Source organism: Trachypithecus francoisi, unplaced genomic scaffold (genome assembly GCF_009764315.1).
Source record: "Trachypithecus francoisi isolate TF-2019V2 unplaced genomic scaffold, Tfra_2.0 Lachesis_group21, whole genome shotgun sequence".
Classification (NCBI taxonomy): domain Eukaryota; kingdom Metazoa; phylum Chordata; class Mammalia; order Primates; family Cercopithecidae; genus Trachypithecus; species Trachypithecus francoisi.
In genome coordinates this window covers 46,097,611-46,121,154 of record NW_022681467.1, presented here as the reverse complement: position 1 = coordinate 46,121,154, position 23,544 = coordinate 46,097,611, and the positions used below count along the sequence as shown (strand labels likewise).

The 23,544-nt window shown below is 46.9% G+C and overlaps 1 long non-coding RNA gene across 2 annotated transcripts; it reads right to left on the bottom strand.

Annotated features, from left to right (window-relative positions):
• Positions 1–13,140, bottom strand: LOC117068917. 2 transcript variants are annotated; one of them, XR_004431304.1, is made up of 3 exons: positions 6,040–6,186; positions 2,479–2,599; positions 1–510 (listed from the first exon to the last, which is right to left on the bottom strand). It is a non-coding gene; the product is annotated as an uncharacterized LOC117068917 (long non-coding RNA). The 2 variants fall into 2 exon arrangements; XR_004431303.1 differs by lacking the exons at positions 2,479–2,599; positions 6,040–6,186 and adding an exon at positions 12,877–13,140.
• Positions 13,141–23,544: the final 10,404 nt, after the last annotated feature.

Below are 23,544 nucleotides of genomic sequence, written 5' to 3'. Positions count from 1 at the left end.
TATTATGAAAACATGTAACTTCATTAAATTCTAGCCAAATAATTTTGCCTTCTGAAGGCACTAAGTCTGAGGCCCACTCTCAAACAGGAAGTTCGGAAGGGAGGCAGGTGAGTGTTAGAAAGGCGTTAACGTTGTGTTCCTATCAAACTGAGACTGCCGCCTAGATGCGATCAGAATGATTGACAGAGAATGAAATGTTATTCCATACTGGGGTGCTGTGCCCACCAAGATCTCCCCACGAATCCCCACTGGTACTTGGTCTGCACTCTGGAAGACCCGGCTTCAGAATCGCTCTAGGGGAGTACAGAAGGAAACTCGGCGTTTGAGGGAGTGATGATACAAACAGTTACCTGTTAGGGGTTCCGCTGCCTTGCACAATTTCATGAATGGGGCCCCTGAAGTTGTGCAACATGGCGGTCCTGGAGAGACTTTCTGCGGGTTACTTCATTTAATTTCCACCTCTTCTCTGCCAGATAGGCAGCATTACCTCCATTTCACAGCTGAAAAAAACTGAGATTCAGGGAAGTTCAGTGCCTGGCTCAGGACCGCAGCTGGAGGGGGTTCGGGGAGAGAGAGTCTAACCCTCCGGCTTGAAGGTGTAGTTTCAGACTTGGCCACTTGGTGTCACTCTCTCCAAACTGTCGGAAGACCCTCTGAGCCGGCCGGTTTGTGAGGGACTCCGCGCCCAGCTAGTTGCACACTGATCCTCAGTCTGACAAAGGGGCCCCTCCTGTCCTCCCTCCGCCCTGTCACCCTTGGGGGGTGCAGAATTTCTTCCTGTTCCCTGTTTGAACTGGGTCTCTGAGTACGCCTGAGCCAAGTACTTCACAGGCATGATCTCGCTCGAGCCTGCCAGCAGCAATGTGATCTCTGACTGCAGATGAGAAAACAGGCCGACAGCGTGGGAGCAACTTGCCCAGTTAGTAAGTGGCAGTCAGAATTTGAACTCAGATCTGAGTTAGAAGCTTGGCGTTTTGATGCCCAGAAAGGACATGGTAGGACAGTTGTATTAATTCTCGATTTTTCATAGAATATATTTCCAACCACCTGACCTCAGTCTCTGTAAATGTCCTTGGCAATGAAAATAATCTGCCTGTTTAGAAAAGTGTATGTGTTTTTGGTCTTTTATTTTTTTCATGTAGAAGTTAGTTTTTCCCTGACTACCAAGAGAACACTGAGGTGTTTACTTCATTTTTTAAAAATTATCTGAATGTACCTTGATAATTATTTATTTTATTTTATTACATTTTATTTTAAGACGGAGTCTCGCTCTGTCGCCCAGGCTAGAGTGCAGTGGTGTGATCTGAGCTCACTGCAACCTCTGCCTCCCGGGTTCAAGCAATTCTCCTGCCTCAGCCTCCTGAGTAGCTGGGACTACAGGTGAGCACCACCACACCCAGCTAATTTTTTTTTTTTTTTTTGTATTTGTATTTTTAGTAGAGACGGGGTTTTACTATGTTGCCCAGGCTGGTCTCGAACTCCTGGGCTCAAATGATCCTCCCACCTTGGTCTCCTAGAGTGCTAGCATTTACAGACATGAGCCATCACACCCAGCCAGTAATTATTTTTTAAAATTAGAAAATCTAAGTAAAAAGAACAAAATATAACCAGAAGTGATGGTGCATGCCTGTGGTCCCAGCTACTCAGGAGGCTGAAGCTGGAGGATCACTTGAGCCTAGAAGGTCAAAGCTGCAGGGTGTTATGATTGTGTCACTGTACTCTAGCTGAGGTGACAGAGACCCTGGCTCTGTATTTTTAAAAAAGAACAGACCAGGCACAATGGCTCACACTTGTAATCCTAGCACTTTGGGAAGCTGAGACAGAGGGATCATTTGAGCCCAGGAGTTCAAGACCAGCCTGGGCAACTTAGTGAGACCTCGTCTTTACAAAAAAAAAAAATTAAATTAAAAATCAGCTGGGTATGGTGGCAAGTGCCTATAGTTCCAGCTACTCAGGAGGCTGAGGTGGGAGGATTGCTTGAGCCCGGGAGGCAGAGGTTTCAGTGAGTAGTGATCGCATCACTGCACTCCAGCCTGAGTGACAGAGCAAGACCCTGTCTCAAAATAAATAATTGATTAGAGAAATAATAAAAAAGAACAAAATAAAAGTCGCTTTTAATTCACATCAGCCACCCAGAGATAAGTGCTGTTGACATCTTGGAGCATATCCTTCAAGGCATTTTTCTCTCTGTCATCTATCAACGCATTAAAAAGTTCAGTTTTTAAAAACTAACGAGGGAATGTATTCATATGCAAAAATTCAAAAGATACCAAAAGATTTACAGTGGGTCTTTTCCCTCTAATCCTTCCCTCCCCATAATCCATTCTGGTTATCATTTCTTGGGGATCATTACAGAGACATCCAGAACATAGATAAGCAAATATGTGCATGGATTCCTGTACTCATTTCTCTAAATAGAAGCACACCACACACCCTGTTCTGCATTGGGATTTTGTTTTTTTCAACTTAGCAATGTACCTTGCCAGATCTTTCCAGATCAGCACTAGGAGAGCATTCTTCACACATTCCATTGTCCGAATATAATAATTTATCTAACAAGTTTTCTGGTGATAGTCACGGAGGTATTTCCAGCGTTTTGCTGCAACAAACAATGCTGCAATTAGCATCCCTTTCACAGAAGTCTTTCCATGTATTCAGAGCTATTTCTGATGGATACATTCTTAGCAACTGAATCGCCCAGTCATAGGGCAGGTGCGTTTAAACATTTTGGCGCTAGTTGTCTAAATGCTGTCTAAGGTTGTACCTACCAATCGTCATTTGCACCTGCGACCTACGTGAGCTCTGGTTTCCCCACATTCTAGCCAAGGCCAAGTATTATTGGACTTCTTGATCGTGGCCTTGCTGATAGGGGGAAAAGGTGTTCACCATAGTTCTAATCTACATATTCATTGCTTATATGTTAGATTGGACATTTAAAAAATATGTTCAAAGACCATTTATATTTCTTTTCTGATGGCAAAGCATTCAAGTTGTTTGTCTATTTTTCTCTTGGATAATTGTCTTTTTGTTGATCTGCTAGGGATTTTTATATACTAAGAAAATGAGGTATTTGTTTCTCATACATGTCATAAGTGTTCATATTTTTAAAATATAGATATATCAGGCCGGGTGCAGTGGCTCACACCTGTAATCCCAGTACTTTAGGAGGCTAAAGTTGGAGGATCATTTGAGTCTAGGAGTTCGAAACCAGTCTGGGCAATATGCTGAAACCCTGTCTTTACTAAAAATGATGGCAGGTGCCTGTAGTCCCAACTACTTGGAAGGTTGAGGTGGGAGGATTGCTTGAGCCTGGGAGGTGGAGGCTGCAGTGAGTCGTGTTCACTCCAGCCTGGGTAACAAGCAAGATTCTCTCTCTCGCTCTCTGTGCACGCACACACACACACACACACACACACACACACAGATATAGATATATCAAACAGAAAATGAGATCTCATTGTATACAATGTTTCTGAGGCCTGTGGTCATTTGATAATATATTGTGCATCCTTTCCCATATCTGTATTTCTTTGAGCAAAATTATTTGTTGATAGTTAGCAAAAAAAATCCCTCTGAGTACACTGGAAGTTCATCAAACACAAGTGGCTCTGAATTGCTATGAACACAGTAATAACAAGTATCCAAGAGGAGGCTTGTGAAGCATCTCGTGTGTTTCATCTGTTTATGCACTTAATTTAATCCTAAGCCTCTCGTATGTTTCATCTGTTTATGCACTCAATGTAATCCTCCCAACAAAACTGTGACGTAAATAACATCATCTCCATTCCAGATGAGGAAACTGAGGCCCAGGAGAGTCATGGGATTTATCCAAGGCCTTCCAGATGGTCAGTGGAAGATCTGAGATTCAAATCCATGTCAATTTGTGTTTGAAACATTGGCTACCGCCTTCCATGACCTTAAATCCCCACATTCCCAACTAGTCTGGATTAAACATCCGGAAGGCACGTCCCCATCCTCCCCTCCCACCACCCTGGGTTGGGAAGAGTCATGTAGTTTAGGACCAGGCCACCAGGAGGCACTAGGGACACATTTCTTGCCTGTTGTGTGGGGCTGGGAGCCGGCTGGGGCCAGGCACCCTGGGACGGGGCACTACTTGGGGCCTGATGATCCTGAGGGCTGAGGTGGCTCAGGCCAGAGGAAATGGCTCCCACCACGTCTGGAGGAAATCACCTCTGGTAGCCTTCAGGGACTCCTAGATATCTGGCCATGGCTCAGCCCCTGTGCGGACTTGGATTCCTGTAGATTCGGGTTCCTCAGCCTGAGCAGTAGTACACGGGGTGGAGTACACGGGGCAGCAGAATCTTTTGCTGCAGGGATCTGTCCTGAGCTTTGTAGGCTGTTCACAGTCTCCCTGGCCTCTACCCATAAGATGTTGGTAGCCCCTCCCCACCCAAGTTGTGACAACCTAAGATGTCTCTAGACAATGCCAAATGTCTCCTGGGGGGGCACAGTTGCCCTCGGTTGAGAACTGCTGCTGTGGACGCCCAGGGTGGGCAGGCCACATGCATGACAGGAGCCAGCCCTGTGTCAGATAATAGCAGCTCACACCTCGAGAGCCCCACAGGGAGAAAATCATTGACACTCTGTGAGGCGGGGACTGACACCACCTCTGCTTTACAGATGAGGAAACGGAGGCCAGAAACGTTCAGTGACTTGCACGAGGCCACACAGCCAGTATGTAGCAGAGCCGGGGCTTGAACCCAGGCCATCAGGCTCTAGCGCCTGTGCCCCTAACTGCTCAGGCAAGATGCACTGCTGGTCCATTGAATCCACAGGAGTAGTCTCCATGGCAACAAATAAATACTTCTCCCCCAATTTCCTCTTTACCTAAGTTCATTTTCCACTTTTGACGAAGAGCCACCTGTAAGAGATTTTTCTTTCTCTTTGTAATGGTACTGAGAAAAACACCAGCCCACACAGCCATGATAAATGGCAGCGGCCACAGCCTCAATAGCAGGGCTGCATTGTGGAGCAGTGGGGACTGTGAGCACTCAGAGGGCTCAGCCCCGTCAGCCGTGGTATATTATTTCCTGGTATGGGTGCTGGCCCAATTTTGCAGGAGAAACCAGAAATCTACATTTTTAATGTGAAATTTCCTAATTTTAAAATAATGACAATTCAAAAACATTAAAAACCCTGTGAAGATCAAACAAAATATGTCTGCAGCTCAATTTACCCTGATAACTGCCAGTTTGCAATCTTTCCAAAGGGCACATTCAATGTCCAGGAATAAACCCTTTCACCCTCTTAGTGCCCCCTGCCTTTCATCATTATTTATTTAGTTAGTTCTTTTATGTATTCAGACACCCATGCATTCTATGCATGCATTCCACCCACCCAGTCATCCATTAATTCATTCATTTACCCATCCATTCATTCATCCCTCCATCCATCATCCATCCCTGACCTAGCCAACCATCCATTCATCCATCCACCCATCTCTCTAGCCATCATCTATCTCTCATCCATTCATCCATCCATCCATCCATCCATCCACCCATTCATCCATCCATTCTTCCAGCCTTCCATTTGTTAACATCTACTTTGGTGGAAATGAAAAAAAGATGACAAATCAGACACCACAGACAATGATAAAACCAAATGGTGTTAAAATTTGTGTGTGTGTGTTTGTGAGTTTCACTGTCACCCAGACTGGAGTGCAGTGGCACCATTATGACTCACGGCAGCCTCAACCTCCAGGGCTCAAGAGATCCTCCTGCTTTAGCCTCTTTAGTAGCTGGGAATACAGGTGCATGCCACCATGCTCAGCTAATTTTTTAATTTTTGTAGAGATGAGATCTCACTATGTTGCCCAGGCTGGTCTTGAACTCCTGGACTCAAGCAATCCTCCCGACTTGTCCTCCCAAAGTGTTGGGATTATAGGTCTGAGTCACCGCTTCTAGCCCAAATGGTATGAAGTTCAGACTCTGTCATTGATCAACTGGGCAACGTTGGGCAAATTATTACACCTTTTGAGCCTCAGTTTCTCCCTCTGGGAAATGGGGCTAACAGTAGTACCTTACTCCTTGCAGGCAGGTCTTCAGGGTTAGGCAGGCGAGGCGAGGTAACATATGCGAGTAGGGGCAGGTGGCAAGGCCCTTTCTTTACAGATGCTGCCACGCGACATGTGTTATGCTGCAGGGAAACACAGGGCTGTGGCGTTAGGCAGGGTTGCTAGCTCCATCTTGGGGTCTGGGGAGTGGGGGCATCCAGCATGTCTTGCCATGTCCAGAGTTGGGAGAGGAGGTGCTTTGTTATCTCCACAGCTTCCCCTGGTCAAGCTGACACCCTACCCCGCCCGGCACACGATGGTTTTCCTGCTCTTGCTTAATTTCTAAAGGCCAGCTCTTTCTCTGACCACCCTGCCACACCCTACCTCCCCCACCCCCTGCCCCAGTTTGTGGGCAAACTGTGTGGAGCAGAAAGGATTTGCGGGTTCCTTCTCTAGATTTGTTATTATTTTTTTCCCATTTAAATGGAAACCATGCTTATTAAAGATTAGAAAAAAAAAACACATCAAACAAGAAAGAAGAAGAATTATTTTTTGTCCCATCCTTCTAACAAAACCACACTAAACAGTCTGTTTCTTTCTTTTCCCCAAGTCAGGGTATTGGACTGTGTGGTGTGTGTGTGTGTGTGTGTGTGTGTTGCATAGTGTAAATCATTACTGTTCCACTCTTTACTGTTGTGTTTTAAAAAATTTTTCCATTATGGATGATCCTCAACTAACAATGGTTCATTTTAGGATTTTTCGAGTTTATGATGGTATGAAAGAGATAGGCATTTGGTAGAAATCATACTTTGAATTTTGAATTTTAATCTCTTATCAGGCTAGCAATACGGAGTACAATAATTTTACATGAAATATTCAGCACTTTATTATAAAATAGGCTTTGTGCTAGATGATTTTGCCCGATGTAAGCGAATGTAAAGGTTTCCAGCACCTTTAAGGGAGGCTAGGCTAAGCTATGATAATGTTCAGTAGGTTAGGTGTGCTAAATGCACTTTTGACTTAACGATAAAACCACTTACAGTGGGTTTATCAGGCTGCAGCCCCAACCCGAGTCGAGGAGCATCTGAATTACCTAAGCCTTTCCCCGCATTGAGCATATTTGAAGGGCTGCACTGGTTTAGCGTGCACATGCGAAGTGGGCACCCACTGTGTTCTGTGGGAGAGAGAACAGGCGGAATGGCACAGCCAACATTTACTGAGTGCAAACTTGGTGCCAGATGTCTTTCTAAGTACTTGTATTAAATTGCTTCTTCCTCACAACTACCCTGTGAGGTAGAGGCCATCACTATGCCCTTTTTCCAGATGGGAAAACTGAGGCCCAAGGTTGCACAGCTAAGAGGTGGAGCTAGCATTTGAATCCAGCAGGGTCAGCAACAGGGGTGGGTTCTGGCCATGCTGAGCTACCTTGGGCCACCCGCAAACAAGTAACCCCAATCCAGAGTGACTGAAGCAGGGATGAGGAATGTACAGGAGCATGTGATAGCCCCAAGACCATCCAGGGACATTAAGGAAGGCTTCCTGGAGAAGGTGACATCTCAGCTGAGAGTTGAGACACGAGTGGGAGGTGGGAGGTGAGGGCGCTGCCAGCAGAGGGCGCAGGCACGCAGGGACCCCAGGTAGATATGGGCAGCAAGTGTTGCCAAGCTGGCACCACTGACCCTGCTGGTAGAGGTGGGCAGGGAAGATCACGCAGAGGCCGTGGTCTCAGGAGCCCTGAGAAACCCTGGGAGGCCCCAAAGCATTTTAAGCTGGGACCAGGCATGACTGGGGAGGCCTTCCCCCTCCAGGCTGGCCAGTGCTCCTGCTCTGCCCCCGCAGCCTGGCCATTCTCCATTGTAGCCCCCTGCACCCTGGCCAGTTTTTGCCTGTTTATCCTCTCTCTTCCCTCCTCAACTGAAGAAAGTTCTAGAGGGTGGGAATCCGAACTGATTTGTTCACTTCTGTGGCCTAGATCAGAGCGGGGCAGTTACAATCGCTGTGTGGAGATGGTGCCAGTTCTGTCTGCCACAGCCTTGGAGGCAGGGCCCCTCCTGTGACCCCCGGCTCCTTGGGGCTCCACGGGATGTGTCTTCAGGTTTGCAGGACTCTGCTCCAGCTTGCCCATGGTGTCCTGTTTGGTTTAGGAGAGGCCCCAGCAAATACCGAGCCCATGTTGCGCCTCTTGGCACTGTTCTCAAAGGCCCAGGGAAGTGGTTCCGTGTGGGGCCAGCTTCCCACTTCCTTCCGGTTCCCAAACCCGTCTGGAGCCCAGCGCAATTCAGCTTCCTCCTCCAGACACACCGCCTGCTCCCACAGCTGGAGACGGGACAGACTTGGGGCCCTGGCCCCTCCTGCACTGGGGCGGAGGCCCCCAGGGTCACTGTTGACTCCCGGCCCCCTCAGCCAAGCCTGCTATCTTATCAGCTCAAACACTTCAGAGTTCAGGCCAAGAAGCCAAAGTCAATTTTGAAAAAGTCTTTAAAAGGCCAAATCACAAACACCAGCAAGGGTGGGGTGGGCTGAGGGGTGAAGATGAGGTTGGGGAGTGGTAAACTCTCAGGCTGCTTTACCAGATTCAAAAGGACTCAGTGATTTTCCTGGGCCCAAAGGTGCATGCAAGGACCTTCACTGCAGCACTGCCTGCAGAAGCAAAAGACTGGAGCTGCCTGAGGTGTCCATCAGTATTCTACGGTTTTTAAAAAATAATGACTGCAAAAAAAAATAAAAATAAAAAAAATAATGACCGCAGTCACAGCTACTCGGGAGGTTGAGCTGGGAGGATTGCTTGAACCCGGGACCTAGAGGCTGCAGTGATCTAACATCGTGCCACTGTACTCCAGCCTGGGTGACAGAGCAAAACCCTGTGTCAAAAAAAAAAAAAAAAAAGCCAGATGTGGTGGCTCACGCCTGTAATCCCAGCCCTTTGGGAGGCTGAGGCAGGCAGATCATCTGAGGTCAGGAGTTCAAGACCAGCCTGACCAACATGGTGAAACCCTGTCTCTACTAAAAGTACAAAAATTTGCTGGGCGTGGTGGTGCACGCCTGTAATGCCACCTACTCAGGAGGCTGAGGTAGGAGAATCACTTGAACCTGGGAGGCAGAGGTTGCAGTGAGCCGAGATCAGGCCACTGCACTCCAGCCTGGGTGACAAGAGCAAAACTTCGTCTCAAAAGAAGAGAGAGAGAGAGAGAGAGAGAGAGAGAAAGACATGGGGGGAGAGAGAGAGAGAGAGGGAGAGAGAGAGACCAGTTACTCTGAGCTCTTGATGCATACAGCTTTCTGTGCAACTAAAACACACACATATGATGTGTGATATGGAAACAGCTCCAAGATCAATTATGAAGAAGAAAAAAGAAAAAGCAAAGATATAAAGCAGTGTATTGAACTAGATCCTTTCTGTGTAAACAGGAAAGATGAGGATATAGCCCATATGCCTGTTTCTGCACAGAACATTTCTGGAAGCACTTACTAGGTACCTGGAAACACTAACTGGCTCTAGGGCAGGAGTCAGAGGGAGACAGACTCCTCTTTGTACACTCTTTGTACCTTTTGACCATCTTAAAACCATGTTGGCCAGCCGTGGTGGCTCACACCTGTAATCCCAACACTTTGGGAGGCCAAGGTGGGCAGATTACCTGAGGTCAGCAGTTTGAGACCAGCCTAACCAACTTGGTGAAACCCCGTCTCTACTAAAAATACAAAAATTAGCAGGGCTTGGTGGCATGTGCCTGTAATCCCAGCTACTCAGGAAGCTGAGGCAGGAGAATCTCTTGAACCCGGGAGACAGAGGTTGCAGTGAGCCAAGATCACGCCACTCCACCCCAGCCTGGGTAACAGAGTGAAACTCCGTCTCAAAAAAAAAAAAAAACCCTCAAAACAAAAAAGTTAATATAATATAGAAATAAATAAACTAATAAGAATATTAGTGATTTTGTTCTAGCCAAATGGCCAATAACAAAAGGTGCAAATAGCAAAAGGTGGAGGTGGGGGGCGGGTGGTCGCAAAAGGTATAGTGACTTTCAGTGTAGATGAGATTATGGAAGACATAGCTCACAAAGCATCTTGGGCCTATCTAGATTCTTCTCAGTAGAGTTAACCACATTCAAACAGAGCTTTCAAAGTTCCCTCATTCTTATAAACCTGGCTGTTTAAAATGTACTTTCAAAACTTCCCGAGAATTCCATAAAGTAGCATCAGATCACTGTAGAGATTGATTGATTAATTCAACAAATACATATTGTTTTAGGTGATGGAGATGTAGCAATGAACAAGACAATCATGATTCCTCATCTCCTAGGGTCCATGAGTCTAGGGGGAGTGCCAAGCAGATAACAAGTAAAGAGCAACAACATGCAAAAAACAAATATGACCCTTTCAGAACCTGAGAGGCACTGGGAAGAAACTGAGGCCAGGGAATGAAATTGATGATGGCTGGGGTGGAGAGTGGTCAGTGAGGGGCTCTCCTCTCTAAGAAGGTAACCTTTGAACTGAGACATGGAGGAGGAAAGGGAACCAACCACAAGAAAATCAGGGAAAGGGTAACTCCAGGCAGCAGGAATAGCTAGAGCAAAAGCCCTGAGACCACACTGAGCTTTGCTGTGATAGGAACAAGGATGGTGGCCAGTGTGGTGCGGGCTTAGAGAGACAGCCAGAGAAGAACGGAAAAGCCAGGTGGAGAGGTGAGCAGGGGCTGCTCCTGTGGTCTTGTGGGCTTGGCACAGAGTCCAGATGAGGAAACTGAGGCTCAGAGAGGTTACGTAACTTGCCCAAAGTCATGCATTTAACAATGGCTGAGCCAGGATTCAGACCTGGGCTCCCAACTTCATAACCAGTCCTCTCAACATTCACCTATGCCCATATGTGGCAAAAGCATTAAACATGTATTTCCAGACAGCACAGCCTGTGCTCTAAGAACACTGTGTGTGTGTGTGTGTGTGTGTGTGTGTGTGTGGTGCGCTCACACATGCATCTGCGTGTTTGTATGTGAGTTTTAATTGCAAGGAAAAGTGCACACAGCATACATAAAGAGCTCAGTGAATTCTCGCCAAGTGGACACATTCGTGGAATGAGCACCCAGATATAGACAGGACATTCCAGAAGCCCCCTTGATGTCTCTCCTGGTAAATCCTCCCCACCACCGCCCCCAAGGTTAACGGCTGTCCTGAATTCTAACTCCATAGATGACTTTTGCTGGTTTTGAACTTTCCACAAAGGGAAGTACACAGTGTGTGCTCTTCCCATCTGGCTTCTTTCGCTCAGCATCCTGACTGCACGGCTTGGGGAGTTCTGGTAGACCCTGACTGCCACGCTGCGAGAGTGCAGGTGGACTCCCAGAGTGCCTCCATCCCATGATGAAGGCCAGGAGAGAGCCGCTCACACAAAGGCAGTTCAAAGTACGTTGTTACATGAAAAAGTCAGGTACAAAACCATCTGTGTAGCTCAGTCCCATTTTTGGAAGGGATAAAAAAGGTCTCTTTTTATTCAGAATAAAAAATGATCCTGAAAAATATGTTAAATTTCCTCTCAACTGTGGTGTGTTATAAACACTTAGCAAATCAAAATAGCCTCTGGATGGAGGGGGGTCATCTTGTGTTTGGGGCCATGTTGAACAAAAAGTAGGATCTGCCAGCTACACTCACTTGCCATATGAAAATTGTCATTCTCAGCTGGGCTCTGTGGCTCACGTCTGTAAATCCCAGCACTTTGGGAGGCTGAGGCAGGCAGACAGGAGTTTGAGATCTGCCTGGCCAACATGGTGAAACCCCATCTCTACAAAAAATACAAAAATTAGCCAGGTGTGGTTGTGTGTGCCTGTAATCCCAGCTACTCTGGAGGCGGAGGCAGGAGAATAGCTCAAACCCTGGAGGCAGAGGTTGCAGTAAACTGAGACCGCACCACGGCACTCCAGCCTGACCAACAGAGTAAGACTGTCTCAAAAAAAAGAAGAAGAAGAAGAAGAAGAAGAAGAAGAAGAAGAAGAGATGGTCACTCTGTGTCACCCTTTTTGGCCCACTGATGCACAGTGAAATTGCATGAGTTAAATGCCTGGAAGATACAATTCTACAAGATTCAAGTGTTACGTGGAGGATTTTCCTGCGTGGTGGGGATGGCACGTGGATTTTTTGTGTTTCCTTATCTATTTATTCTAACTTTTCTTTTCTTTCTTTTTTTCTTTTTTTGAGAGATAGGCTCTCACTCTGTCGGCCAGACTAGAATGTAATGGCACAATCTCGGCTCACTGCAACCTCCACCTCCCAGACTCAAGCCATCCTCTCACTTCAGCCTCCCAAGTAGCTAGGACTACAGGCACATGCCACCGTGCCCGGCTAATTTTTGTATTTTTTTTTGTAGAGACAGGGTTTCACCACCATGCCCAGGCTGGTCTCAAACTCTGGGATTCAAACGATCTGCCCACCTTGGCCTCCCAAGGTGCTGGGATTACAGGTGAGGGCCGCGATGCCCAGCCTTACTCTAACTAGCAAAAAATAAGAACAATAATTCATATATATTAAATAACAACTGTATCAGCAGCAGCAGCAGCACAGCAATAAACTGACAAAACAAAAAGAAAGCATTTCTGTCCCCGTTTTTGTGCTTCTAGAAGGTCAGCTAGAGAAAGGGCACGTCACCCCGATGCACTGATCACCCCGATGCACTGAGTCAATTGCACAAGAAAGGGAACACTGACTCCTCCACATCCAGGGGATCATTCAGCCTATATGTGGTTTAAGGGGCAGCCCCAAAGCCAGATGGACTGGGGTTCAAAGCCGAGCCTTGCCCCTTACCAGCTGTGGCTTGGTTTCTCCTCCTGCGTAACAAACCCACCCCAGAACGCAGCGGTGTAAAGCAGCCATTCTACTCACCTGGAATGATATCGCTCAGATCCTGTGGTCAGGAATGCAGACAGGGCACAGCAGGACAGCTTGTCTCTGCTCCACAGTGTCTGGGGCCTCAGCTGGGACAGCCTGGAGGCTGAGGGTGATTTGGTGGCTGGGGTGCTGGCCTCGGTCAGAGAATCTTCACTTGTGTGTCTGGCAGCTGCTGCCGCAGCTGGGCCATCAGAAAGACACCTGTGCATGACTTCTCCGTGTGGTCTCTTCACTTGGGCTGGTTTGGGTTTCCTTACAACATGGTGGGAAGGGAGAGTGACTGCTAACGGGTGTGAGCTTCCTTTTGGGGGCAATGCAAGTGTTCTAAAATTAGATAGTGGTGATGATTGCACAACTCTGTGAATACACCAAAACCCACTGGATTGTGTACTTTAAAAGGGTGAGTTTTATGATATGGAATTATATCTCAATAAAGCTGGGTTGTTTTTTTTTTTACAAAAAAAAAAAAGAAGAAGAAGAAGAAGAAACAGATCATGAGGATGAGAGACGCTGCTGTGAGCATCTTAAGACAACACGATACCCAGCTGGGTGCACTCCCTGTAATTCCAGCATTTTGGGAGGCCAAGGCAGGAAGACGGGTTGAGCCCAGGAGGCTGCAGTGAGCTATGATCTTGCCACTGGACTCCAGCCTGGGCAACAGAGCAAGACACTGTATTTAAAAAAAAGAAAAGAAAACACGATTTGCCACACTGTGTGAGGCACTATCTTTCTATGCCTCAGTTTCTTCTGTAAAATGGGACTACTTAATAATCAGATGAACTCATAGGGTCTTTGGGGGTGAAGAAAGGTAATTCTGAGCCTAGTAGGGGCACATGTGAGTGCTCAGAAAGTGTTATTATTTCAAACGATAAAATGCTATAAGGCAGCAGTGTGTAGTGTTAATTAAAACAACAGGTTTTAGAGCCAACCCTCAAATTTGAATCTAGCTTTCCCAATGGTTAGTTACTTAACCCCTCTAGATCTGTTTCATTATCTGTAAAATGGAGTTAACACAGTACCCACCTCATACGTTGTGACAATTAAATGAGTTAATAGCACGAAGGGCTTGGAATGGTACCTATGTGCAATGCAGCACAGTACCCAGTAGGTACTACACAGTTGCTGACTGTTATTGCTTCTGGCATTTCCCTGGCTTCCTGGTGCTGTTTAGGCGGTGTGGATCCATTGGAAGGGTTCGTGTAATAGTAATAACAACAATGATGCTAACAGCTGGCCCTTATCCACTGTTACAGGCTGAGGAGGGGATGCCGGGCACCCTCTCATACCAGTTGCCAGGGAATTCCACACAGGAGCTGGGTTGGCTGCAGAGGGCTGAGCAGCAAGCCCCAGGGGAAGGTGAGGCATTCAGCCAGAGGGGACTGGATTCCCAGAGGAGCAGAGGAGCAGAGGAGCAGAGGGTCCTGGGGCAGCTGATGGGCTCACAGGACTGCGGGGAAGGGAGCTATAGGATGGAGCAGAGAGCAGGAAAGACGGGCAGAGGCCAGACAACCAAGAAGCTTGCAGCCTGGACTGTGCCCTGAGATTCTTGGATGCTGTTTCGTTTTCTTACTGAAAATCCTGGAAAAAAACAGCCTTGTCCCATCTTAGGACAAATGTGTTTCTTTCTTCCTTCTTGGCCTCTGCAGGGGTGACTCTCTTCCAGCTATCCTCTCATTCCCTCTGAAGGTTCATAGCAACACCTAACACAGACAGCTTCTAAGAGCCCTGAATGGTGCTAAAGGCTTTTTGCCTAAGGCTTCCCAGATCCTCACAACAGCTCTATAGAGGTTATGTAGAGAGACCCATTTCACAGAAAAGGATACTGGGGATGGAGGGAGAAGCCATTTGCACAGGTCATGCACTAATGAGTGGCAGAAACAAAATCGTCTCTGACACCTTCTCTCATTCTTCCTACAAATCTCACTGATGGCCTACTCTGCTCCAGGCATAGTTAGACTTGGGGATACAGCAATGAACGAGAGAAATCATTGCTGACCAGGCGTGACGGTTCATGCCTGTAATCTCAGCACTTTGGGAGGGTCAGGTGGGCAGATTGCTTGCGGCCAGGAGTTTGAGACCAGCCTGACCAACATGGTGAAACCCTATGTCTACTAAAAATAAAAAAATAGCCAGGTGTGGTGGTTCATGCCTATAATCCCAGCTACTCAGGAGGCTAAAGCACTTGAACCCAGGAGGTGGAGCTTGCAGTGAGCCAAGATTGTGCCACTACACTCCAGCCTGGGCGATAGAGCGAGACTCTATTTAAAAAAAAAGAGAGACATCACTGGTTCCCTCCTCAAGCTGATGCCCTACGGCAGGAGATAGACAACTCAACAACAACAAAAAAATGTCTCCTGTATATTGAGGGCAGGAGGTTCACTGTAGTGACCAACCCAGCAGAGCGAGGGAGGTGAATGTCAGGAATGCGGGCGATTTCAGCAGCTTTAGCCCTGAGAAGGGAGGGAGGAAGCCTTGGCAATATCTGGGGGCGGGGTGTGCAGGGCAGAGGGAACAGCAAGTGCAAAGGCCCCGAGGTTGGATCATGCAAGCGCAATGTGGCTGGAGTACAGTGAGTGAGGGGAGTTTCTCCTAAGTGCCAAAAAGTGCTGGGAAACAGGCCAGGCATGTTGGCTGATGCCTGTAATCCCAGCACTTTGGGAGGCCGAAGCAGGAGGATCACTTGAGGTCAGGAGTTCGAGACCAGCCTGGCCAATATGGTGAAACTCTGTCTCTATTAAAAATACAAAAATTAGCCAGGTATGGTGGCACACGCCTGTAGTCCCAGCTTCTTGGGAGGCTGAGGCAGGAAAATCACTTGAACTTGGGAAGGGGAGGTTGCAGTGAGCCGAGACTACACCATTGCACTCCAGCGTGGGTGTCGCAGTGAGACTCTGTCTCAAAAAAGAAGAAGAAGAAGAAGAAGAAGAAGAAGGAGGAGGAGGAGAGGAGGAGGAGGAGGAGGAGGAGGAGGAGGAGAAAGGAGGCCAGGCGTGGTGGCTTATGCCTGTAATCCCAGCACTTTGGAAGGCCAAGGTGGGCGAATCACCTGAGCCCAGCGGTTCGAGACCAGCCTGACCAACATGGAGAAACCCTATCTCTACCAAAACTACAAAAATTAGCCAGGTGTGGTGATGCATGCCTGCACTACTCAGGAGGCTGAGACTTGAACCCGGGAGGTGGAGGTTTTGGTGAGCCGAGATCGTGCCATTGCACTCCACCCTGGGCAACAAGATTGAAACTCTGTCTCCAAAAAAAAAAAAGAGCCGGGAAACACAGTATGTCCAGACTCCAATCTCTTGTCACCACCTCCATGGCCACCGCCCTGTCCTGCCACTACCACCCTGCACCTGGACCACTGCAGTAGGTCCTCGCTGGCCTCTTAGCTTCCACTTTTCTCCACCATCCCACCCCACCCGCTTCACACACAGTCCAGTCTCCACATACAGCTAGAGGGAGTCTGTCACCCACACAACCACATTGCCCCTCTGCTCAGAATCCTCCACGGCTCCCACCTCACTTAGAGTAAAAGCCAAAGATCCTACGAGGCCCTACAAGATTGGCACCTCATCCTCTATCTGACCTCATTTCCGCCCCCTTCCCCCTCACTCACTTTTCTCCAGCTGCACTGGCCTTCTTACTGCTCTGCAGACACACAAGGAATAGTCCTGCCCCAGGACCTTTGCACTTGCTGTTCTTGCTGGCTGGACTGTTCTTTCCACAGATATCCTCAAGGCTTGCTGTCCTTACCTGCTTCAGGTCTTTGATCAAATGTATCTTCCTCCTAAGGCCTTCCTTGACTACACCCAGCATGCCTTCACCTTTGCAGCACTATTTTCACTGTCAGCAGAACTTACCACCCTCTGGCATTTACGTTTTTCCTTCTTTTTGTTCATTACCTCCCCAACCAGAATATAAGTTGCATGAAGGAGGAATTTGTGTCAGTTTTGTTTGCAGCTTTCTGGCACATAGTAAGTGCTCAATAAATATTGGTTGAGTGAATGAAGTACAAATGAAAAAAAGAATTGAGTGAAGTGATCCTGATGGAGGGTAATAGGGAGTGGTGGAGACTGTGGCAAAACTGGGAGCTCTTGCCCCATCTGGTTGGAACAACTACCACTTGACTGTAGCCTGAAGTTTCCATGTGGGAATGTGGGCTCAGGGTGGCCAGAGAGCCAAGTGTTTCAAGGGAAGCCAGAAACTCCTGCATTTATGTGAAATGTCTTGATTTTGAAACCACTGCTGACCAAAAATCCACATCTTCCATGTTCTTAGGTGGGAGGCTGCTGTTTGAGACTTCAACCTGGGTCAAAATGCTTGCAGATGGGTTTTATGGAATCCCAATATACCTGGGAAAGCTGACTGGAGTTACAAGAGGGGTGTCTCGCAAGTGGAGTAAGCCTTTGAGTGTTTCCGTGAAGTAAGTGGCGTTTTCATTGTGAGGTTCTGGAGAAGATTTTACTTCCGGGTGAGCTTCCTGCTCTTGTTCCAACTTTCAGTCTTACTGTCCGATTCCTGTCAGGCCCGGGCATTTTTCTTCCACTCTGGAGAAAAAAATCAAAAGTAAATATTAGCAGAAGATTGGCTTTATTGTGGTCCTGATAAGGAACAGCATAAAACGGAAAGAGTGAGATTTTATTCCCCTCCCACAACTTCCACTCTGACCCTACTCCTTTAATATTTACTCACAAATTTCACTTCATAGAAACTCTTGGTGTTAGCTTTGTTACCAACAGGACTGCCATGTGGGGTGTGCCATGGCTTCATTCTACAAATGGCCCAGTGAATGGCGCCCGCTGGAGTTGGGCTGTGATTGCCTGTGAAGTCACGCGTCCCTTAATGACAGGGCTATGTTTTCAGAAGTGCGTTGTTAGGTGATTTCGTCATGGTGAGAACATCAGCGTGTACTCACACAAGCCTAGATGGCATAGCCTACCACACACCCAGGCTACACGGTGGAGCCTGTGGCTCCTAGGCTGCAAACCTGTACAGCACCTGACTGTACTGAAAACTGTGGGCCAGCGGTCCCCAACCTTTTTGGCACCAGGGACCGGTTTTGCGGAAGAAATTTTTTTTGAAAAACCGGTGTGAGGGGGATGGTTCCGGGACGATTCAGGCGCATTACATTTATTGTGCACTTTATTTCTATGATTATTACATTGTAATATATAATGAAATAATTACACAACTCACCATCATGTAGAATCAGGGGGAGCCCTAAGCTTGTTTTCCTGCAACTAGATAGTCCCATCTGGGGGTGATGGGAGACAGTGACAGATCATCAGGCATTAGATTCTCATAAGAAGTGTACAACCCAGATCCCTCACATGTGCAGTTCACAAAAGGGTTCGAGCTCCTGTGAGAATCGAATGACGCCACTGATCTGACAGGAGGCGGCACTCAGGTGGTAATGTGAGCGATGGGGACTGGCTGTCAATACAGATGAAGCTTTGCTCACTCACATGTCACTCACCTCCTGCCGTGCAGCCCAGTTCCTAATAGGCCATGGACTGGTACCTTGCGGGGTTGGGGACCCCTGCTGTAGGCAATGGTAACACAATGGGAAGTATTTGTCTCTAAACATACCTAAGCATAGAGAGCATACAGTACAAACACCGCCTTACAGTCTTACGGGACCACAGTCGTATATGTGGTCCATCATTGACCAAGGTCATTATGTGATGCACAACTGTGCATATTTGTTTATAGCATCTCATTTTTATTGTCTGTGGCATAGTAATCCTTCTTGCGTTGGTGAATGTTTTCTGCTTTGTAAAAGTAACACAAGCATGTGGAGAAAAACTCAAGTAGTGTAAAAGGGCATGTGGTGAAAAATATCTTCCTTCTCATCTCCTCTCACAGTTCCTAGTTCCCCTCTTCAGAAGCACCTCCTGTTGCCAGTTTTTAGTGTGTTCTTTTAGAGATATAAACAAATCTCTGTCTCTCTCTCTCCCCTTCTCTCTCCAATTGTCCCTCCAGTTGTCCCTGGGGCATTGATTCTAGGACCTTCCACAGGTATCAAAATCTGTAGATGCTTAATCTCTTATGTAAAATAAAGTAACATTTGTATATAACTTATGCACATTCCCTTGTACACTTCAAATCATCTCTAGATTATTTATAATATGTAATACCCTGTAAAGCCAATGTAAATTGTTGTTTTAAGGTATTGTTTAGTGAATAAGGACAAGAAAAAAGTCTGTACATGCTCAGTACAGACACATTTTTTTCTTTGAATACATATATATAGAGAGAGAGAGAGAGAGAGTCTCACTCTGTCGCCCAGGCTGGAGTGCAGTGGCACGATCTCGGCTCACTGCAACCTCTGCCTCCCAGGTTCAAGTGATTCTCCTGCCTCAGCCTCCTGAATAGCTGGGATTATAGGCGCATGCCACCACACTGGCTAATTTTTTATATTTTTGGTGGAGATGGGGTTTCACCACGTGGTCGGGCTGGTCTCAAATTCCCAACCTCAGGTGATCCACCCACCTTGGCCTCCCAAAGTGCTGGGATTACAGGTGTGAGCCACTGCGCCCAGCCTCTTTGAATTTTTTTTTTTTTTTTAGATGGAGTCTCACTCTCTAGCCCATGCTGGAGTGCAGTGGTGCAATCTCAGCTCAATGCAACCTCTGCCTCCCAGGCCCTGGTTCAAGCAATTCTCCTGCCTCAGCCTCCCAAGTAGCTGAAATTACATGTGTGCACCACCATGCCCAGCTAATATTTGTATTTTTAATAGAGATGGGGTTTCATCATGTTCCCCAGGCTGGTCTTGAACTCCTGACCTCGTGATCCACCAGCCTCGGCCTCCCAAAGTGCTGGGATTACAGGCATGAGTCACCGCACCCAGCCTCTTTGAATGTTTGTGATCCATGGCTGGTTGAATCTATGGATGGGTGGAACCCATGGGTATGGAGGGCCAGCTGTACACACAGACACACACACACACACGCACGCACGCATGCTCACACATGCACATGTAGCATGCCTCTCTATACTTCTGGTGTTTCTCTACAATTTCGTTTTGCATCAGAGGCTTATAGATGGATTGGCAAATTACAGTCCTCAAGCCAAATCTGTCTCACTGTTCTGTATGGCCTGCAAGCTACAAGTGGTTTTTACTTTTTTTTTTTTTTGAGACAGAGTTTCACTCTTGTTACCAAGGCTAGAGTATGATGGCGCTGGGCAATCTGGGCCCACTGCAACCTCTCCCTCCTGGGTTCAAGCGATTCTCCTGCCTCAGCCTCCCAAGTAGCTGGGATTACAGGCATGCACCTCCATGCTCAGCTAATTTTTTGTATTTAGTAGAGATGGGGTTTCACCATGTTGGTCAGGCTGGTCTTGAACTCCTGAACTCAGGTGATCCACCCAGCTCAGTCTCCCAAAGTGCTGGGATTACAGGCATGAGCCACAATGCCCGGCTGCTTTCTACGTTTTTAAATGATTTTTAAAATTTGGAAGAAAGGGCAGGCACGTTGTCTCATGCCTATAATCTCAACACTTTGGAAGACTGAGGCGGGTAGATCACTTGAGCCTAGCAGTTTGAGGACAGCCTGGGCAACATAAGGAGACTCCATCTCTACAAAAAACACAAAAATTGGCTGGGGGTGGTGGCACAGGCCTATAGTTCCAGCTACGCAGGAGGCTGAGGCAGGAGGATCACCTGAGCCCAGGGACGTTGAGGCTGCAGTGAACTATGATTGTACAGCTGCACTCTGGCCTGGGTGACAGAGTGAGACACTGTCTCAAAACAAAACAAAATTGAGGCCAGGTGTAGTGGCTCACATCTGTAATCCCAGCACTTTGGGAGGCTGAGGCAGGCAAATCACTTGAGGTCAGGAGTTTGAGACCAGCCCAGCCAACATGGTGAAACCCCGTCTCTACTAAAAATACAAAAATTAGCTGGGCATGGTGGCTGTGTGCCTGTAGTCCCAGCTACTCAGGAGACAAGCACAAGAATCGCTTGAACCCAGGAGGCGGAGGTTGCAGTGAGCCAAGATCATGCCACTGCACTCCAGCCTGTGATACACAGACTCTGTCTCAAAAAAAAAAAAAAAAATGAAAGAAGAAGAATGCTTTATGACACACAAAAATTATATGCAATGTACATCTGTGTCCATAGATAAAGTTTTATTGATACACAGCCCAGCTGCTTTGTGCGCAGCCTATGATGGCTTTCATGTGAACCACTATGGCAGAGCTGAGCAGCTGCAACACAGACTACGGCTTGCAACGCCCAAAGCATTTTCTATGCAGCCCTTTACAGAAAAAGTCTGCAGATATGGTTCTGTACCCTGCACATATTGTTCTGTACCTAGCTGTTCTCACATCACAATAGATCCCATGCGCCTTTTGCTATCGGCTCATATTGAGCTACTTTATTTCTTTGAATAAAGTCTCTGACATACATTCCTGTGTCACTGGGCCATTATTTATGCAGTTCTTATGACGGACTACCAAACTCTTATTTAAACGAAAAGATTTCATGTCTCAGGGACGTCTGAAAATTCCTCACAAGGACAAGAAATCTCAAGGAGTCATTCCGTTTATTATTTATATCTTGTTCTCTCAGAAATCGGATTTGTGATGGCTTTCCAGAGGAGGGGCAGATCCAGTAAAACCATAAAACCACGAAGACAGAGGTGAAATACCAGGAAAGACTTGGATTTGAGATGCCTGTCCTTCCCAGCTGAGGAAGCCTGGATTATATTTGAGCCCAAGGCTTTATTTGAATCATATCTGCAGATGATGCAAAAATCTTTGTGGGTGTTTATTTTCCTCAAGAGGGAGTTTGAAGGCAGAACGCCTCTGAGAAGTTGGAAAAAAGGCCAAGCAGGATAACATAGAACAGCGTTTCCTACCCTTACATTTGCCAAATCTTGAAGCAAATGATCTATTATTTACTTAATATTTTTCTTTAACTATTATTTTTTCAAAAAACCTTAAATGTAGTTGTTTTATAGTTGTTGTGGTTCTGATTGATGAGATAGCTATAAACATGTTTTGTTTTTTTTTAATCTGAGACAGAGTCTCACTTTGTCACCCAGGCTGGAGTTCAGTGGCACAATCTGGGCTCATTCCACCCCCACCTCCCAGGTTCAAGTGATTCTCCTGCCTCAACCTCCTGAGTAGCTGGAACTACAGATGCCACCACCATGCCTGGTTAATTTTTGTATTTTTAGTAGAGATGGGTTTTCATCATGTTGGCCAGGCTGCTCTTGAACTCCTGACCTCAAGTGATCCACCAGTCTCAGTCTCCCAAAGTGCTGGAATTACAGGTGTGAGCCACCACACCTGGCCTACATGTTTTTCTCAAATGCATTTAAATACTTAATAAATACTGAAATTATTTAAAAACACCACTTCATTCATGTACCACCTCTGATCACATTGCAAACAACATGGGCGCCTGTGCTAAACATTTTTAAATGCTGGAGTATCAGACACTGGGGGTTGCCTTGCCAACTGCCATTCCCCTCTTCTTTCCTGCTGAGAAAACCTTGACTTTGTGCAGCTGGCTGTGTGCCCAGTCCTAGGGGAAAAACTGCGTTTGCTTTACCTGATCATGGCCACTCTGTTCTCCTGGACCTGTGATTGGCTCGGGGGAGTCACATGACCCAGTTTTGTCCAAACGGAAACTCAGCTGGGGGCTTCTAGGAAAGCCTTTCCTCTATGACAAGAAAGAGGCACATAAAGAGAAACCTATTTGCCCCTTTCCTTTTCTGCCTGCTTTGGACATTGTTGTGTGAAGAGGTGATGAGTGAGCTGTGGCAGCCATCTGTGATGTGAAGACCAGACTGAGGACAAGTTGTTGACTTGCTGTTGATGGAGGAAGAGAGAGAGTGCAAAGGCTGTGGGTCAGTTATGACAATTTTAAGATGACAAATACACCATGAGGTCTCCAGTCTCTCCAGAAGTCTTTAAAACAAACAGTAAATGTGATTAGGGTCTAAACTGCTATAGTGGAGCCTCTGAAGCTAGCTTAATAGACCAACTGGCTTTGTGTTTTCGAGCTGGACTCCATGGTCACACACACTTATGTTCATATTCCAGCTCCACCAAATACTCCTGGCTCTGTTGCCCAAGGCAAGTGACTTCATTTTTCTAAGCCCTTGTTTTCCTATCCATAAAACTGCAATAGTAATACTAGTTATCTCAGACAGTGACTTTTGAGAAACAACTTTTAAATTTATTTACAGCATTTAGAATATAGTAAGTGCTAACTGCTATCATCATCATCATCATTATGTCTTTAGTATTCATACATTCCTTTTAAAATAGGGAGAAAGACTACATGGACAGAGACAGGAAGACAGGAAGTTGACAGCACCTAATTAAAGGCCACTAGCCAGGCACAAGATGAGCAGAAAATGATCTAAGGGTCAGAGCTGACCACACAAGCTGCAGATGAATCAGCTTTTCAGTGAACAAGCTCCACGCAAGCCTGGAAGGCTGGGTAACAAGCGTGATAGGCAGACTCCTGGCTGTGAACCTTCTGTTCCATGATGCATGACTCACACCTTTCCAGGAGCACTGGGTTTGCATTTGGTTATCTCATCGTTTTAAAGGATGTGGGGAAGCTGTCCTGGGTCCAAAGGCAAGGAGACAGTGACCCAGGGGCGATTTACATAAGAGGTTGGAAAGATTCAGGGGCAAGTTCATCATCAT